This window comes from Otolemur garnettii, unplaced genomic scaffold (assembly GCF_000181295.1).
Source record: "Otolemur garnettii isolate 467f Iridium unplaced genomic scaffold, OtoGar3 scaffold00027, whole genome shotgun sequence".
Taxonomy (NCBI): domain Eukaryota; kingdom Metazoa; phylum Chordata; class Mammalia; order Primates; family Galagidae; genus Otolemur; species Otolemur garnettii.
Genome location: NW_003852422.1, coordinates 17,143,810 through 17,149,605, shown reverse-complemented (window position 1 = coordinate 17,149,605; position 5,796 = coordinate 17,143,810). Strand labels below are relative to the sequence as shown.

General features: G+C 51.9%; 1 protein-coding gene across 1 annotated transcript in view; it reads right to left on the bottom strand.

The window, feature by feature from the left end:
* Positions 1–2,614, bottom strand: part of ATP8B1 (ATPase phospholipid transporting 8B1) — a 142,768-nt gene extending 140,154 nt beyond the window's left edge. The window contains exon 1 of the mRNA XM_023512364.1: positions 2,260–2,614. The gene's annotated coding sequence lies outside the window, so the exon portion shown is untranslated. The remainder of the gene's footprint in view (positions 1–2,259) is intronic.
* Between the last annotated feature and the right edge of the window lie 3,182 nt (positions 2,615–5,796).

Sequence of the window (5,796 nt, the reverse complement as noted above, 5' to 3'; positions counted from 1 at the left end):
TATACCTGGATATCATGCAAGTTTTAAAAAATAAGTCTTATGAAAACCATATCCAAACACCAGCTGACATGTTCTCTCATTTAATTCTTGAAAAAATCCAATGAGGTTGATACTATCTCCCCACCCTCCAAGCAAATAAGCAAACTGAGGCTGGGAAAATTTAAAAATTCACCTAAGATTATACAATTAGGAAGTAAACTAACTGAAATCTGGAGGCACCTAAATTCATGTTTCCCCCCTACTCTTTGCTTTAAAAGGAAGAGAAAGAAAGAGGAAAAAATAGATGAAAGGATGGAAGGACGGGAAGAAAGCTTTCTACAGCCAGATATGGCAGGGTACCCATCAGCGCCAAGATCCCCTGGGACCAGTCCAGAACTTGCCTCCCCCTACCCTAAGAGTCTGTTCTAAAGCCAAATCGTACCTTAAAGCCACGTTTCAAACAACCAACAACTCCCCCTAAAGCGTATCCCAGTTCATCGCTAAGAAGTAACAAGTGCACACAGCTGTGTATTTTCCTTGAACTCCAGAAGGAAAGTCTGAGAACAGCCAGAGCTGAGTGCACACAGGTGGCATTTGTGTTGGCTTTTATTGAGACACATGAGTCTTGTTTGCCCTTTAATAACCTATGAAAAGAACCACCAAAAATTACCAAATTACAGCCCCTAAAAATGACAAATGAATAAAGTGTGTAAGATTTCTTATCCAAAATTAGAACAAGGAAACCTCACAACATAATGAAAATCATTCAGACAATACCTGGGAGTAATTGCAGGCAGACGCGACTTCTCCCCAGAAGGTAATCAGCTCATAAGCATTAATCATCTTTTCCACAGTATATGCTTTTATAATAGGGTTTAATAAGGCCTTCAACAATAGGCCCAGATTTAATGAATGGTATCTTAGGCAGTGAAAAGTAAAGCATTTTGCGTTGTCTCTGCTTTTCACAGGCGCCTGTCTGTATTCCCCATCCCTGGGAACTTTATTTCTCAGCAGTGTTATTAGTTTTTGTTCACAAACGCAGTTAGTTAACCTTTGCCAATAACCCACCATGTGCCGGGTGGTCTGCGAGCCTTTCACTAGGGTTGTCTTGTTTAATTTCCCAGGGATAGAGGCAGGATTTTGAAAGCCAAGCAACCAGGAAGATGAGAGCCAATCTCTTCTCAGCCTACAGGGAAGCCAGTTTCCGGGAGGAGAACTCGGAGGCGTCCGGAGTTACCGAGAAGGACTAGGAGCTGGCCTGGGGCAGCGCACGCGGGCCAAGAGGGTCGGGTGGGCTTGAAGGGGGAATCACCGGGCAGAAATGCGATCTGCGTCCCCTTACTCCCCTCCTCGGTTGTGCATCCTCCCTGCACCCACCTCCTCCCTCCAGCTGTCACAGATCTGCGCTCCGAGCCTCCTGGCCCTGACCACATCTCCGTGGAGAAGTCGGGCGGACACTGCAAGACTTTTCTTTCACTTTGGGGAGGAGAGGTGGAGAAACGAGGGGCGGCCCTCGCCACTCCCTGCAACATCCATCTCCCCAGCCTCGCTCCTGCAACAAGTTGCCCCTCCGCTTGCACGCTGCGAAGTGACAGCGCTGGGCATCAGACTGGAGAGGGAAGGACATGGCCTGTGGCAGTGCCATGGGAGATGGCGGACACGACCCTACAGTCACCAGGAAAAGTGTCCCTCTTCCCCATCAATGCCCCTCATCGCTCATTAAAGCTCACGGAAGACCTCTGTGACGGCGGGGGCGGATGTCAAGAAATGTGTGGCGGGGATCGATCTCACCCCCTCCATCCCTCCCCGCAGGTGAGGCCGCGGCCCGACACCTTGGGTCCCAAGTCATTTATCAGACACATTGGCATAGGCTCTTAAAGAGCGTCCCAGAAGAATGGGGCCAGGGGACTCCCGGGGGGCGGTGGCTACTGCAGAGAAGCCAGAGAACTCCCCAAGGAGCCGTCAGCCCGGCCCAGCTTGACCCTCGAAAATAAACCTCAACAAAGTGTGTTGTAAACCAGCGAAGAACCCAAAAACCTCCCGCGAGTTTCCTCCTGCAGGCAGTTGAGAACCCCATGGACCTCTCCAAGGAGCTGTCCGCCTGGCTGGCCGTGCCTCAGCGTCCCCCGGGCCGCGAGGGCTCCCACCACCCTCACCCAAATCCCACCTATTGCAGGCTCGGGAGCCCAAAGGTGCGGACAGCTGTTGCCACCGCATCCCGGTCCCCGGACTGCGCCGAGCCAGAGGCGGCTAGGGCCCGGGTGCCGCGCCCCTCCTTACCTGGCGCTCGCTGGGCCCCGGCTGGGGCATCCGCCGGGTGCGCGCGGCTCCGAGCGCTCGCTGCACACCTGGTCGCCGCCGCCGCCGCCCTCCCGGCCCAGCCCTGGCCGCCGCGCTAGCGCTTCATGTCGCAGGGGGGCTGGCCGGGGGCCCCGGGAAGCGTGTCCAGTTGGTGGCTGCTGCTCCGGCTCTCGCGGCTCGCCAATGGCTCCCCGCCCTCCCCCGCCTCGCGTCCGTGCGCCCTTCCTCTGCGGCCGCCCTTTTCCCTCCGCTCGGTGAGACCGGCCAAACTGGTTTCTCCGCTCTGGGGAGGTGCCTCTAGTCTCCCTCCAGCAGCCGGAGCCGCACCGTGGGGCTGGGGCAGGGGCTGGGGGCGGGCCCGCCGTCTGCCCTCCTTCTGTCCCTCCCCGGGGCGGGGAGTGGCTGGACCGCGAGCCCCGAGGCTGGCTGGTGCAGCCCAGGTCCAGCCAGGCGTCCGCCGTGAGCCCTGTAGGCTAGTGAACGCGCCCGGAGGTGACCCTCCTGCGCCCCTGGCCTTGCCCAGCCAACCACTGGCTCCGGCGGGCACTCTGGTCTCCCCCAGGCGCTCTCGCCTGTTCGTGGATCGCAATTGCCACCCCGCCCCACCAGCCTCACGTCACTTTCCCCGTTGCCCTCGCTGGCTTGGCCGCAGCTCGGGGTCGGTGACCGAGCCAGCCCGGAAAACTGGCAGGGCTGTGGCATGCCCGGGACCTGAGCTCCCTCGGTAAGGGGAGCTGTGTCCTGTGGATGCCAAGTCACGTTTTGGGACTAGTCACCGAATGCGCGACATGGTTCGTGGTGCAGAGGGTGAAGGAAGAGACAGTGCCTTAAATACTTCGAGAAACTTATCCCGTAATTGCAGCAAGCAGGGTATTTGCTGAGACCAAATTCTTTCATGTCTATGGGTTTGGAGTCTAAAGGTATAAAAAGCGGCGGCAGGTGAACCACGCGGTGTGGTTGGAAACTCTGGACTCCCGTGCCTCTGTGCTGGCTGGTGCTTGTGCATGTGAATCCCGCGCTTTCCGGGAGTATATACGAGTATATACGTTACACCCTCCATTCAGTTGACTTTTACTGTTACCTTACTATGCACCGAGTAGTTGGGGTAAGGATAGAGGAATGTCATAGATGAATCAAAGAGTTTGCTAAAAATGTGGTACGGGAGGCAGGTGCGGTGGCTCAGGCCTGTAATCTTAGCACTCCGGGAGGCAGAGGCAGAAGCATCCCTTGAACTCAGAAGTTGAAGACCAGCCTGGGCAAGAGCGAGACCTCTGCTCTACTAAAATTAGGAAAATTAAGAAAGAAAGAAAATGCAACAGGGGAGATATTCTAAACCAACATTCAGCTACCTACAGGCTCACAGCATTGCTGAGAGTTCTCCCCAACTGGGACCTCAGGGAGACTTCACAGAGGAGGCCATGCTTGCGGTGGGACCCAAAGATGTACAGTTTTAGGGATCAGACTCGCATGGAGAGCAGGTAGCCCACTGATTGGGTCTTGTCCGACATTGTTAAACCCAAGGCTGCCCCCACGTTTTCTATTCAATAGTCCCACTTGACCTTAGCACTAGGTAGTGCTGGTCAGTTGTTTAGCCTCTCTGAGCCTCAGTTTGCTTATCTGCAAAATGGGATTGGACCACATGATCTCAAATGGTTCCTTCTAGCACTTATATTCTGTACCCAGCAACAGAGCAAAGGTAAAGATAAGAGGCAAGAGAACAAGGGCCTGATTAGTGAGGGTGGGTAAACCAGTCTGCTGGAGGCCGGTGGTAATGCATGAGGCCTAAGGGAATGGTGAAGGTAATGCATGAAGCCTTGGAATGCCAGGCTAAGAGGTTTTAACTTGGTTTTGATAGCACTTTCGAGCCATTGAAAATTTATGACCCCAGCAGTGACACGACCAAGGTTGGGGACAGTTTGAAAAAGGATAAGCCAAAGATAGGAGTTACATTAGAGAGGCCAGTACAGCAACATAAAGTGGGCCTGTTGGGGTCACAAGTGGAAGTAAAAAGGAGAGATTCAAAGGACACCATGGGAGAGAAACGACCAGGGCACGGAGTAGCCGGAACCTGTTGCTGACTATCAAGGGCAGCATGGAAAATGAGCCACGTTCCCAAGATTGGGTGGTGGCTTGCTGGAATGGTAGAGTCCAGCAGAGGAAAGGCCCTTGGGAGGCCTCCACCCCTATGGGAGAAATGACTGCAGACCTAGAAGGCAGGAGAGGACTCTGGTTTAAGGAGGGGTCCCCTTTTTACAGATCCACTATCAATTGCTCAATTTGTTGCATAGAAGAAACTACACTCAGACACATCCAATCCACACCTGTACGTAGAGCTGATAAATACCACTCCAGTGCCTGCATTTAACACCACTGTGCAGATTTGAAGCTAGGTTTCTCCTCTCCTCTTGCAGGCCAAGGGCAGAGGGGCATGGCAGGTCTTCTTTCAAAGATTCATTCATTCATTCAACAAATATTTACTGAGTGCCTGCTATGTGTCTGGCATTTGTTCACTGATGTATCCAAGCAACTATAACAATCAAATTATATCTTAAAAGGTGACAAATTCTTTGAAAAAATGGAATAGCCATGATTGGGAGGGGGCAGCTTCTGGGGTGCTATAAAAGTTCTGTATCTTAACCTGCATAGTGGTTATATGAATATACACCTATGTAAGAGGCCATCAACCTGTACATTGAAGATTTATACATTAAAAAGAAATTGAGCAGGGTTAAGGGATTAGGAGAGGGAATTAATGTGGTCAGGGTAGGCTCCTTAAGAAGAATTGCATTTGAAAAAGGCTTTTGAGAAGGTGTAGTTTCATAGTAGTGAAACAAATTCTTTGAACACCTGTCTTGCATGGAACACACCAGATGCAGGCATGTTCAAACCTTATCCTAACCGCTTTCCCCTCCTGTAAGTAGACGCTGAGTGTGTCAGCTGATGCTGCTGATGAAGGAAATAGGTCATCTGGAAGTTTGGACCCTCCTTTCATCTGAAAGAACCATGTCAAATTTGAGGGTGCCTTGTAAGGTCAATCATTGAAAGTGTCTCACAGGCAAGAAGGATTGATTCTGAAATATGTCTTACATTAGTCGCTGAGAGATGAATTCTTTTTCCTGGCAAAGATCTGACCTCACCAGCTACAGCAATTCTTTCTCAGCATTCCCAGGTGGGATTGAATAAACACTCTGGTTTTATTTAGAAGCCACTCCCATTTAGTTATTGACACCTTTCCCTCACAAGCTGCTGTGGCTCACACCTGTAATCCTAGCATTCAGGGAGGCCGAGGAGGGTAGATTGCCTGAGCTCACAGGTTCCAGACCAGCCTGAGCAAGAGTGAGACCCCGTCTCTAAAAATAGCCAGGTATTGTGGCAGGCACCTGTAGTCCCAACTACTTGGGAGTCTAAGGCCAGAGAATCACTTGAGCCCAAGAGTTTGAGGTTGTTGTGAACTATGATGCCACGGTACTCTACTGAAGGCCACAAAGTGAGATTCTGTCTCAAAAAAAAAAAAAA